Raw genomic sequence first — 14,319 nt, 5'->3', positions numbered from 1 at the left:
GGCTGGTGTGGTGGTGCAACCTTGGTTCACCGCAACCTCTGCCTGCTGGGTTCAAGCAGTTCTCCTGCCTCAGCCTCCCGAGTAGCTGGGACTACAGGCATGTGCCACCACGCCCAGCTAATTTTTGTATTTTTAGTAGAGATGGGGTTTTAACATGTTGGCCAGTATGGTCTCAATCTCTTGACCTCATGATCTGCCCACCTTGGCCTCCCAAAGTGTTAGGATTACAGGCATGAGCCACCAGACCTGGTTCCTATTCCAGGCCTTTCTAAAGGGAGAAAGAGCTGAAAGCAAGACACAACAGTTGAATCTTTGAGACATGAATATGAGAGGTACTAAGATAAACTGGTTATAGCATTAAAAGCAATATTTCCTGTAATTTGGTGAACCAATCCCTTAAGAAAGTTTGGTTTTAACATGAAGACCATTTTTTAATAAAGTCTATTATAAAAATTTTCTTTTAATTACAGCTAGCTTAATCACACACAAAATTTCTTTCATAAATCCCCCTTCATAGACCCTGCCGTCGCTTACACTGACGATCTACAACATGCTTTGACTTTCTGACTTGTCCTATGCTACTTCTTTCTTAAATAGCCAGTTATTTTACTCTGGGACAAGAATTTACTGCACAATATTCTTTTTATACCAAATTACTCTTTCTTATATATTTCCTTGCAAAAAATATATATATATATATTTTTTCAGACAGAGTCTCGCTCAGGCTGGAGTGCAGCAGCATGATTTCTGCTCACTGCAAGCTCCGCCTCCCAGGTTCACATCATTCTCCTGCCTCAGCATCCTGAGTAGCTGGGACTACAGGTGCCCGCCACCACGCCCAGCTAATTTTTCGTATTTTTTAGTAGAGACAGGGTTTCACTGTATTAACCAGGATGGTCTCGATCTCCTGACCTCATGATCTGCCCGCCTCAGCCTCCTGAAGTGCTGGGATTACAGGTGTGAGCCACCACACCTGGCCAAAAAAATAAATTTTATGTGGGACATATATACCATGGAATACTATGCAGCCACAAAAAAGGATGAGTTCATGTCCTTTGCAGTGACATGGATGAAGCTGGAAACCATTATTCTCAGCAAACTAACACAGGAACAGAAAACCAAGCACTTCATGTTCTCACTCATAAGTGGGAGTTGAACAATGAGAATACATGGACACAGGGAGGGGAACATCACACACCGGCGCCTGTCGTGGGATGCAGGGTTAGGGAATGGATAGCATTAGGAGAAATACCTAATGTAGATGATGGGTTCATGCATGCAGGAAACTACCATGACACATGTATACCTATGTAACAAACCTGCACATTCTGCACATGTATCTCAGAACTTAAAGCATAAAAAAAATATTTTTTATGTATAACATTCTTTACAGCTCTATTTTCTACTCACTGCTTCCTTCATAATTTGATCCTTCCTTTTAATAACTTCTGAATTAGACAAAATTATTTCCTGCCAATAAAACAAACATATTTATTTGCACATTTTGTATAAGCCTAGCGAAGCCGAGAAATTCTGAACTGCCCTATGAGCAAAATTGTCATTCTATACATGAACCTATTTGTAATTGTAAGATTTAAATGATACAACAAGTTCACTATTTAATCATCCATTTATTCACAATGTATTAAGTTTTTTACTTTATAAAAAAAGTAATAAAAAGCTAATTGTCATTTAAAGCCATTTTAACCTTTCTAAAGCCTACAAACATTAGTGATTTCCCTAGGTAAAAATCTTAAATTTTAGAAAACACATTTTCTTCAGACTAACAAGTTCAGATTAATCCTATTTGTTTAATTTATGAGGGTTCTTTTATTTATAAGTCAGTTTGATAGCATGCTAGACAGAACACACATTACACAAACATTGAGTCAAGAGCCCAAGACCTGCAGTAATTTCACTTGAGCAAGTCAGCATGTTGGGGCTAGTGGAAGAAGGTTAGCCTTAGTATTGATGGGGAGTTTATTATTTTTTTTCTTTCTCACCAGAGAGATGATTAGGGCATTATTATTGTCAATAGTACCTTGTCTTATAGTAGGCACACTGATTCTGACCCAGGGGCCAGAAAATTGGGGATTCTTATCTGTTTATCCTAGATGCCAATCACACAACACTTTCTCAGGATGGGTTATTCTCAGGTGCCAGGGGCTTAAAGCAACTGTTGCCAGTTGTGCTTTTTGGTTATTTTGGTTCTTTCTTTTTTTTTTTCACCTCTTTTGCCCTGCCTCTTTTGTTCTAAACTCTAAAGGTCATATTAAAAGTTGACTCATAAACGTTTGAGATATTACTGTTGCTTTTATAGCTTCGTCCTAATGGATGGAGCAGTGGGTCCCATATGAGGCAGTAGCATTAGGGCCACTTGCTCATCTGCTCAGCTCCATGGTCTACCAGGAAAGAGGATGGCTCTTAAGGGAGCCTTTGGCTAGTGTTATAACTCTATAGCACTGATCACTATCTCATTGTTTCTCACCAAATGTTGCCTTTCACTGTCTTGCCATCCCATCAACTGCCACCTCACCATATCTCCACTGGTGACCAATCACTGCAGTCTCAGCATCTCTCTCCTGATCAGCACTGACTTACCATCTTACCACCCAATCACTGCCATCTCTGCTGTGTCTCACAGTGGCACGAGTCACTGTCCGTCACTTGCTTTGTCCCCTCATGGTCACCAAATGATGCAGGACATGTAAGCCCGAAAATTGGGGCTTAGCCTGTGTAGTTTCTTAACTTCCCTGAAGGTAAAATTCTAGGGCAAGCCAGTGTTATTCAACAGGAAACTTTAATTGAACCAGAGCTGCTCTGTGTGGAGCAGGAGTAACTCCCAAGCAGTGTGCCTACAGTCAACAACATATGGGTTGTTGGCAACTGTATTTATACTCATGTAAACCCACTTTCAAGTACATGCAAACTGAGGGATGATCAATGCAAATCGTGGGTTGGTTGTTTAGAGCTTTCTAGAAAAAGGGCAGTAACTTCTAGGTTATTGCCATGAAAAAAGGTGGTAACTTCTGGGTTTTTGCCATGGCATTTGTAAACTGCCGTGGTGCTGGTGGGAGTATCTTATGCTAATGAGTAGTGAGGGTAGTTGAGGATTGCTTTCATCGCCATCTGCTGGTTCCTATGGTATCTTCACTTTATCCTGTCTGGACAAGATCTTATTTTGGTTAGCAGAGTTATGACTAGAAAGTAAGTCCTGCTGATCTCCTGCCTTACTGTCATTCACAGAAACATAGATGAGCCTGGAGGGCATTATGTTAAGTACAAAAAGACACAGAAAGATAAACACCACATGTTCTCACTCATATGTGGAAGCTGAAATAAATTGAATTCATAGAAGTAGAGAGTAGAATTGTGTTTTTCTGAGGCTGGAAAGATTAGAGAGGAGGGGGATAAAGAGAGAGGTTGGATAAAAGATACAAAATTACAGCTAAATAGGAGAAATAAGTTCTATTGTTCTATCGTACTGTAGAGTGAATATAGTTAACAATTTATTGTATATTTTCAAAAGGCTAGAAGATTTTGAGTGTTCCCAGTACAAAGAAATAATAGATGTTTGAGGTGATGGACATGCTAATTAACCTAATTTGATCATTACATATATTAAAATATCACTGTGTATCCCATAAACATGTATAATTATTATATGTCAACTAAAAAGAAAACAGCATGGACTAAAGAGGTTATTTGAACCTTCTATCATTTCTCTCCCTGTGTCATGTGGAAAAAAGATAAATTATACTATTTCTTTTTAGATGTGTCAATGCCCAAAACAGGAGCAAATGCACTCAGTATGTGGACAACACTATCCCTGAAGAGTTAACCTTTATCTGGAATATCATGAATCCTCACATTCCCCAAAAGGTCTTTTCTGTTCTAATTCATTAGGACTTACCATGGTTTAGTAGGTATTCCCAAGAATTATTCACTTCCTAAAAGAGTGAAAAGAATAGAAATATTTTTTGAGGCAATATACTTCATAAAATCATAGTAAAAAATTAAAATAAAATCCAAGTACCATGTGTGTTATAAAAGGCTCTAGTTTATCGTTTAAAACAATTTAAGACTCTGAAAACATACATAACACATAAATAACAAAATGTTTTTATAATATGATTTTGTACAAAGCATATTACAAACAGAATTTACTCAGTGCTCTTGCTTTCTACAAAAACACCCAACTATGAACATGGATGAATTTGTATGTCTATGAGCATAAATATTCATTAGAATATAGTAATTAAGGGCACACATTTTGAATTCACCTACAAAAAAGTTTATTTACTTAACTAGATATGACTAACTAGAGAAAAGTATTTTATCTCTTTCTGCTTTGTTTTTATTACTTACGAGGTAGAAATACTAAAAATAGCTAATCCAAAAGATGAAATGAGATAATGCATGTAAATTGTTGTGAACAGAAATTGTAGAAGAGCAGTTCATAAATGTTAGATATCTTATATGTCATGTATAGAAACTAAAAGCATATTTTAATAACTATGGCTGTTAATGGTTATATTTTAACTATGGCTGTTAATGGTTATATTTAGGTGGTCCACTCTTTGTATTTTATTTCTATTTCTAGGTTTTCTAATGCTCTCTAATTAATAGGCATTACTTTTCCAACCACAAAATATCTATTTAAAATGGTCCCTTTAAGTTTCTCTAATTTCACCTCTGCTGAACACTCTGATTTGATTTTTATTAGGGCTATGTGGGGATGTGGAAAATATATTACTCAAAATAATATAATACAATGCCCTTCATATAAAACTGGAGCTCATGCGGTATTAGTTATGAGTGGCCTGTCAGAAAGTGTCTGTCCAAATTTAGAATGTACCAAGAATATCCAACTTCTAGTTTGTATCTAAATAGCACCAGAAACAACACCGAAGTGAGTAAACTGAGTTTTCCTTAGGGAATCTTATCAGGTAGCAGGCAGACAATATCTCTATTCAGGCAATTGTGTTTTATTAAAGGAAAACATCTTAATACACTTAACTTTCCCAGGAGGCACAGATAATAGTTTGTCCTCTAACACTAGCATCACCCTCCACTTTAAATTCACCAAGAAAATATTCGATAAATATCGTTGACTAAATGCTCGATGAATAAACATTGGGAGCAAATTATACAAATGTGCATTATCACAAAGATTTAAACAGGCAGCAAATCTGTAATGTTGACTGTTAGAGCTCAGTTTTTAATGAAACTCTTCCAAGATTTTTGGCTGATTATCCAGTCATCTGTGCTTTTCCCATATGGTCAAATGCATGGAACCAGAAGACATATGGCCAGGTTAAATGAGTAGTCTTCAGCTGTACACCTCAGTGGAAATGACTCTCAGGCAAAGACGGGTGGTGAGGATTCAATGATTTGAATTTCCTGTGACTCAGCTAAACTAAAAGAACCTTTCCTTCTAGAAATAAATTTGCAAATATGAAGTCATGCATAAGCTTTTTTTTGGAACTATATAATGCATACATAGTAATCAAAAACTATTGATTGATTACCCTATATTTTCCATTGAATACCTAGATATCTAGGTTCCTGTGATAGTTAATTCTATATATTACTTTGATTGCATCATGGGGTGCTTGTATATGTGGTTAAACATTATTCCTGGATGTCTCAGAGAATGTTTCTGGATAATATTAACATTTAAACCAGTAGACTGAATAAAGCAGATTGCCCTCCCTTATGTAGGTGAACCTCTTCCAATCCATTGAAGGCCTGAATGGAAAAGGAAGCTGGGCAAGTATTAATTCTTTCTTCCCTTAGTTGTCTTTCAGCTGGAACATCAGTCTTCTGACTTTGCACTTAGCCTCAGAGTGGAACTTATGTCATTCTTACCTCTTTGGTTACCAGCTTGCCTACTGCAGTTCTTGAACTCCTCAGCCTCCACAGTCTCATAAATAAATTCCTCATAAGAAATCTCTCTCTCTCTCTATCTATCTCCCACCCCTCTCTCTTTCTCTCTCTCTCCACACAAACATACACACACGTACACACACACACACACACACACACACACACACACACACACACACATATGTATATAGGTTCTGCTTCTCTGGAGAAACATTGGTTCCCATTGTTTCTATCTCCCTGGAGAACACTGACTAATATGCCTCCTTTTCAGCTTTTGCATTAATTTTCTATAAGAGCATCAACATATTTTATAGCTTAAACTAAGTCTCAGTTTCCTCATCTGTGAAATCAGATTATTTTATCTGTGGTTTATATATTACAGGATTTCAGGGATTTTACTATCAATGAACATAAAGTCAATGAGCATAAAGGTGTTTGATATTTGAAAGGTGCTTTGAAAAGTAGATCATAAAATATAAATTATTGTAGATTAAATCCAAATTATTCTCACATGCATGTACAGATTGCGATTGTTTAACAATGACAGACCATGCAAAGAACACATCAATATCTAAGGAAATACATGAAAATTGCTATGGTAACAGAATTGAATCATCAAGAAAGTCCAAGTTTAAGATTATAAACGTTATATAAAGTTTATTGTATAAACAAATTTTAAGTAGTCTTCCTTTGCTCAGGGACTAGCATATCAGATTTTGTATTTTCTCTATGACATTTATGAGTTGTCCCCTTTATGGAATTCTGATATAGCCATTCTGGTGCAGATGCCACAAGATAGTAATGTCCTGGTCTTTTATTTTTTAGGTTGAGCTGTCTCCCTCATTTATATCTGGAGCTTTGGAAATAATTGGACATATAAAAAATATTTGTGGAAGAAATGAACAAAGTAACTCTCCTGTTATTAGGCAAATCTTGTTGAGACTGAGTGATTACTTAGACCATTCTACTTTCAATGGAATTCAATGAATATGCTGTATTTCTAGTTTGGCCAACATCACAATTAGGTTGTTTTCTGTGCATTAGTATTCCATCCCAGTTATTCATTCTAGATACAAAGTTCTTTTCTTTCTTTCCGGGTTAAGATTTTTGCTATGTAAATGTTTATTTCTTGCTAAAAAATAAGTAAATTGCTACAGCGATTTAATTAGTAATTACGCTACCCGTCTTCATTCATTTGGGGTGCCTTGGTCCATTGTAGGTGGTAGGAGGCAGGTCGTAATTTAGTAAAAGCAAAATAAGCTCTCAATTCTCTCATTTAGGGAATTAGCAATGTGAGCACTCAAAGTGAGCCAGGCATAGTCTTTGAGACACTTCACATGCAGCATAATAGCTATTTCATCGAGCACTGACCCTGTGCACGTCACCTTGTATGTGAATACTATCTTGGTAATTCTCATCTAAAATTCATATTGATGAGAAAAGAGAAAAATAGTAACCAGTATTATTTTTTTCTTTGACCTTAACTATAAGGGTAAGATCATATGGCTAGAAGTTTTTTCAGGTCAGTTTGGAATATTCATCATTTTGTCATAAAAAGCAAACAATTTCATTACATCACATGAACTTGTTCTGGCACTTGCTCAACTTGGATGTTTTCATGCCTTCAACAAGATAAAGTCTTTGCTTAAAATACTGGTGGTTTTACCAAGATGATGGCTTCCTTGCAAAGCTTTGATGTTGAATTTTCCTTTCATATGCTTTTATTTTGTTTGTTAAACAATTAGTAGATTGATTTGCTAGAAAATTAAAAAAAAGAAAGGAATATAAAAAAGTGCTGTGTGTTCCTTTGCCAGAGTTTTAAAGTGATTTCATTTCTGTAGAGCGTAGGTTTATCTACTAAAATATTTATGTCAACAGAATTTGAATATGCCTCACAGGTTATGGCTTCACCTCTTTCTTTTGAAAAGAAGACGGTGAATTTGGACCAATGCAGTTAATCATGCTGAGCTCAGTTTCCTCTCTTGCATCAACTTCTCAGATTGTTTATGAGGATATTAGGTGATTCACATGAATATACCTTGTAGATGTTAAATTTTTTAACATGTAATTTGACCCTTTTCCTCCTTTTTGGGACAACTAGTTAACTGACATTTGTATGCCTACCTTCGCTTGATTGTATGTTTGATTTTTGGAGAGAAGGATCATTATCTATGTGACTACATGACTCAGAACATTTGAGAAACATATTAATTTAATATTGTAAGGAATCCTTGATTACTGGTATCATGGCCTCCCTTTTACACGGGAGAAGACTAACAAAGAGTTAGAAAGTGACAGAGTTCAACTTTAAAAACACATCAGTCTCGCCCCAAAGCATTTCTGCTGCGCCACGTAATATTTCTCTCCATGGAGAGCTATCCATGTTATTATCCATGGTTTTTTGGATGCTAAACCATAATGTATGTGTGGTTGTTTTAAAAATAATCTTCTAGAACTACTTAAGATGAAAATATAGTGTTTTCCAGCAGGTCCCACTCAGAAGGTCACATGTTCTGTCAATGCAGCAGCCAGTCTGCATGCACTGCTCACACTTCTTCCTTGTTCCTTTCAAAAGGATCAATGCCTCTTCTATCTTTGATGTCAACTCTTATTTCTTGTAATACCTTAAAAAGTAATTTACACTAGCTACCCACAGTGATTGATTTTGATAAACTGTCATTTTATAGTTTACAAAATCCAAATTACCTCCAAAAGAAGTTACTCTAATTACAACATATAACTTAATATGTACCAGATCTTCTACATATATGGTTTTATTTCATACTAAAATTCTTTATTTGCTCACTCAATAACTATTCACTGAGTGACTTCGATGTTCTCAGCACTGTCCTTGACAATAGGGATATAATTGTTAGCAAATACAGACTTCACTTTTTGACTTTGTGACATTAATAGCCTAATAGTGATAAAGATAATATTCAAATGTTTATACACCAGTGTAAAATTCAGCTGGAAAAGTGCTGTGGATGAGATAGATGTACATGTTCATGTGACTGTCCTTAAAAAAAAAAGATTTTCCACAGTCATGGAGTTCAGGGAAGATTTGCCTGGGGAAGCAGTAATGAAACTCAGATCTTAAGAATTGGCGAAATTAATTTATTGAAGAGGGAGGGGGGAAAATCTTCCAAAAAGTAGGAGGAGAAAAGAGCCAGTGATAAGAGCCAACATGGTCAGTTAAAACTAATGACAGAGAAAAAAAGTGGAAGAAAAAACATAAATTGGCTTGATACAGTGTAACAGGAAGAAAAAAGCTCATTCTCTTAGATCAGAAAAAGCTTCTTTGTGGAAATACCACTTAAATTGAGAAGTAACATTTAATGATACCTTTCTCCTATTCTACTTTTTAAAAAAGTATCTATCAGAACAAACCTGAAAGCTGATTTCAACACAGTGTGTAAGGAAACTAATTGTGCAATGAAAAAAGTCATAGGAATCATATAAAAATGTGGGTATTCATAAATTTCTTAATAATATAGTGTTTCTGAGTAAAAGCTTTTGGATTTATCTGACATTAGGCATTTTTAGAAACCTTAGACCAGAAAATAGAAGAACTTAGAAAAATATAGGAAAAAAATCTTTTGGAAAAGTCACCTTCTATGTGACTTGCTGTGTGACCTCTATGTGACCTCTAAGGTTACTTGTGGATTTTTCACTGGTGGGGAAGGCATACCTTTTAATGACAGATGATTGGAATGAAAACTTCTCATCCACCAAATACACTTCCAATAACAATTGTAATTAACTTCAACAGTACAACAGAAGAAAAAGTTTAGCAGGGAGGTGAAAGTTAGTTTGCTTCACCTGGCGAATCTGTCCCTGAGTCTCCTTCCTGTCCGTGAAGCACTGATTACATGGATAGTTTAGATATTTTATGATGTGATATTTACATTTTATGTATCTGTATATTTGGTAGATGAAGTAACTGGCATTACTTCTGAACAATTCAATTTGACGGTGGGCTAAGGATGTGTGACTATATTCTTCTCAACTACTTTCTGCAGTTCATAAGGTTTGGGTCCCTGTCAGAAATTTATGCTGTACTTATAGGTAAGAAAAAGTACAGATGTGTAATTGAGGATGAAATTGATCACCTGGCACATGAAGAATGGCATCTCTAGTCTTGGAAACCTGATTTGACATCAAAAAGAGGAATTATCAAGGCTTGAGTTCTAATTTCCTTCTTTGTACATATAGGCTTTCCGCTGTAAAAGTAATTAGTATAGAATTGATGAAAAGATAGGAAATAAATCACCAACAATTACTCCACCTAATTACCAGCAATAGAAACAATAATAATAATAATTAATTAATTGACTATTCACTATGGTCCTCGCGTTTCAGATAAATTATTTTTAATCCTTGTACTTACTTTGCAAAGTAAGTGACACTAGTATCTCCCTTTTATAGATGAGGGAAACCACACTGTGGGATTAAATAATTTATCTGTGCTTTTACTGTAGGATGTGGCTTTTTTAGATGTTTTTCCTGTGTAAATATGTATCTGCATATCTGTTGAGCTTTATGTTATATTTGTCATTATATTATACATTGGCTTGTACCCTTAACTTCCAAAATAATACCCTATTTTATTACCTCTGCATTTATATATTATTAATATGCACTAAAAACATATACATGTATATACCTTATTTTATCTAGCCAGTAATTCATATTTTGACCACTTGTCTTATTTTCCTCTTTTAATACCATGGATAACAATATTTTGTTTAAAGCTTTTTTACCTTTTACATTAATTATGCAGGTTGGCTTTCTATCCACCTGCCTTGGCCTCCCAAAGTGCTGGAATTACAGGTGTGAGCCACCACGCCCGGCCTCTGACAAGGAATTATTAACCAGAATATATAAGGACTCAAACAACCCAGTAACAGAAAAAGCAAAAAATCCAATTAAAAAAAGCACAGATCTGAATTTCTAAAGAAGACATACAAATGGCCAACTGGTATATAAAAAAAAAAGTTCAACACCACTAACCACCAGGGAAATGGAAATCAAAATCACAGTAAGATATCATCCTACCCCAGGTAAAAATTGTGTTCATTTAAAAAAAAAAAAAAAAAAAAAGATAGAAAATAACAGCTGCTGGTGAGGATGTGGAGAAAGGAGAATGTAAATTAGTACAGCCACTATAGAAAACTGTATGGAGGTTCCTCAAATTACTAAAAATAGATCTACCATATGGCTCTATAGTTCCACTATTGGGTATGAGTATATACCCCAAGAAAAGGAAGTCAATATATTAAAGATAGATCTTCACTCTCACATTTATTGCAGCACTATTCACAATATCCAAAATATAAAATCAACCTAACTATCCATCAATGGATAATTGGATAAAGGAAAAATCCTATACATATACACCACAGAATAGTTTTCAGCCATAAAAAATCAACATAGATGGAACTAAAGGTCACTCTCTTAAGTGAAATAAGCCAAGCAGAGAAGGACAAATATCAAATGTTCTCACTTACATACGGAAGCTAAAAAGTGGATCATATGACAATAGAGAAGAGGTTTGTGGTTATCCGAGACAGGGAATGGTAGGGGAGAAGAGAGAATGAAAAAATGTTGATTAATGGGCACAAAAATGCAGTTTGATAACAGAAATAAGATCTAGTGGTTGATAGATAGTAGGGTGGCTATAGTTTACAATAATCTATTGTACATTTCAAAATAACAAGAAAAGAATAATTTGTTTGTAGCATGAAGAAAAAACATACTTAAGGTGATACTCTAAGCATACTGCTCTGATCTTTACAAATTACATGAGTGTATTAAATTATCACACGTATCCTCAAACTTTGTACAACTATGATGTATCAATAAAAACAGATAAAATAAAATAAATCAATATCTTCTTTTCCATACTTAGATTATAAGGGGTAATTCTGTCTAGGTTCTTAAAATCAGAAGGACAGATTACTTTGTGAATCTAAAAATATGACCCATTAAATAGTCTGTTCAAAAAGATATTCTGTGCTCACTTCCATTTCTACTTGTCTATTTCATTCCTATTAATAACATTTTAAATGTTTCAATATGGCAGGACAAAACATAATTAGCTAAATTCACTAGAATATATCAAGTCAATTTCTATTATATGATGTAAAATATATGTGATGTCCTATAGTGTTTATTAACTGATTAGAGACTTAAAGTAGATAAACACATTCTAAGTATGCAAAACCACGGGCATTGTTTAATTTTAAATATTTTTAAGAACATGTGGTTACACTATATGCATAGTTTTGTGTATCTGTATGTGTGTGAATTCTTTTAGATCATATTCGTGTCTTCCTAAAACAAACCTCAGTCTAAATATATCAATCAATGACTTCTATTAATTCATTCAATAAAGCACCTGTTCTGTACCAGATTCCCTATCATCTTCTAAGTATACGATAAAAGATTAATTTATAATAACAAGTATAATAATTTTTGTAAATTTATTCTTTCCATGGGGACCTCAAATGCATTATTTCAACCCTCACATCTTCCCCACCAAACAACAACATTGCTATCCTTGTCACAGGTGGGAAAACTTAACAGTCACTTGCCCAATGTAATGTAGCTAGTAATTGGGTAAGTAAAGATATTCAAGTCAGGACTATGTGGTTGCAAGTGGTAGGCATATAAATTGAACTATGGTCGAAGTTTGGAAATAACTTTATTGGAGGGTGTATCAATAACCTATTGCTGAGCACAACCCACCTTAAAACGTAAGTTACCTGGGAGTTATTTAGCATTTCTTGTAGAACAGATCTGGTGCTAATGAAATCCTTCAGCTTTTCTTTGGGAAGGTCTTTATTTCTCATTTATGCTTGAAGGATATTTTTGTCAGATATATTATTCTAGGGTAGAAGTTTGTTTTTTTGTTTTTTTGTTTTTTCCTTCAGCACTTTAATATGTCATCATACCTCTCTCTTTTGACCTGTAAGATTTCCACTGAAAAATCTGCTGCTAGACATATTGGAGCTTAATAGTACGTTATTTATTTTTTCTCTTGCTGCTTTTAGGATCCTTTCTTTATGCTTGATCTTTGGGAATTTGATTATTAAATGCCTTGAGATAGTCTTCTTTGGTTAAATCTGCTTGGTGTTCTATAACCTTCCTGTACTTGGATATCAATATCTTTCTCTAGACTTGGAAAGTTCTCTGTGATTATCCGTTTGAATAAACTTTCTCCGCCTATCTCTTTCTCCACTTCCTCCTTAAAGCCAATAAGTCTTAGATTTGCTCTTTTGAGGCTATTTTCTAGATTCTGTAGGCATGCTTCATTGTTTTTTATTCCTTTTTATTTTATCTCCTCTGTGTACTTTCAAATAGCCTTCTTCAAGCTCACTAATTATTTCTCCTGCTTGATCAGTTCTGCTATTAAAAGACTCTGATGTATCCTTCAGTATTCCAATTGCATTTTTCAGCTTCAGAAATTCTGCTGGATTCTTTTTAATTATTTTAATGTCTTTGTTACATTTATCTGATAGAATTCCAAATTCCTTCGCTGTGCTATCTTGAGCTTCGCTGAATTTCTTCCACACAGGTATTTTGAATTCTTTGTCTGAAAGGTCACATATTTCTGTTTCTCCAGGATTGGTGGCTTATTCAGTTCATTTGGTGGGGTCATGTTTTCCTGGATGGTGTTGATGCTTGTAGATGTTCTTCGGTATCTGGGCATTGAAGAGTTAGGTATTTATTAGAGTCTTTACTGTCTGACTGTCTGGGATTATTTGTACCCATTCTTCTTGGGAAAGCTCTCCAGATATTATAAAGGAATTGGGTATTGTGATATAAGCTGTATCTGCTTAAGGGGGCACCCCAGCCCAGTAACACTGGGGTTCTTGCAGACTCATTGAGTTGCTGCCTTGATAATATTGGACATGATCCAAAAGAATTATTTGGGTTACCAGACAGAGACTCTCGTTCCTTTTCCTTACTTTCTCCCAAATGAATGGAGTTTCTTTCTCTGTTCTGTCACCAAAAGCTGGGGGTAAAGTGACACAAGTACCCATGTGGCCACCACCACTATTACTCCACTAGGTCAGACCTGAAGCCAGCACAGCACTGGGTGTCAACCAAGGCCTGCTGTAACCACTCCCTGGCTGCTCCCTATGTTCACTCAAGGCCTTGAGGCTCTACAGTAAGCTGGTGGCAAAGCCAATAAGGTTTGTGTCCTTCCCTTCAGAGCAGTGAGTTCTCCCAGGCCCTGGAAGAGTTCAGAGGTGCTGTGGGTTGTGTGGGAATTAGAGACCAGAGTCAAAAACCTTAGAAATATATCTAGTGTTCTATTGCTCTGTGGCTGAGATGGGACTCGTCCTTCCCACTCTTCCCTCCTCTTTACAAAGGCAGAGGATCCTCACCCCATGGCCACTGCCACCACAGGCTATGGGGAGT

Source organism: Rhinopithecus bieti, unplaced genomic scaffold, assembly GCF_001698545.2.
Source record: "Rhinopithecus bieti isolate Rb0 unplaced genomic scaffold, ASM169854v2 scaffold_18285, whole genome shotgun sequence".
Classification (NCBI taxonomy): domain Eukaryota; kingdom Metazoa; phylum Chordata; class Mammalia; order Primates; family Cercopithecidae; genus Rhinopithecus; species Rhinopithecus bieti.
The sequence above is the reverse complement of the archived record's forward strand: the minus strand, read 5'-3'. Positions refer to the sequence as shown.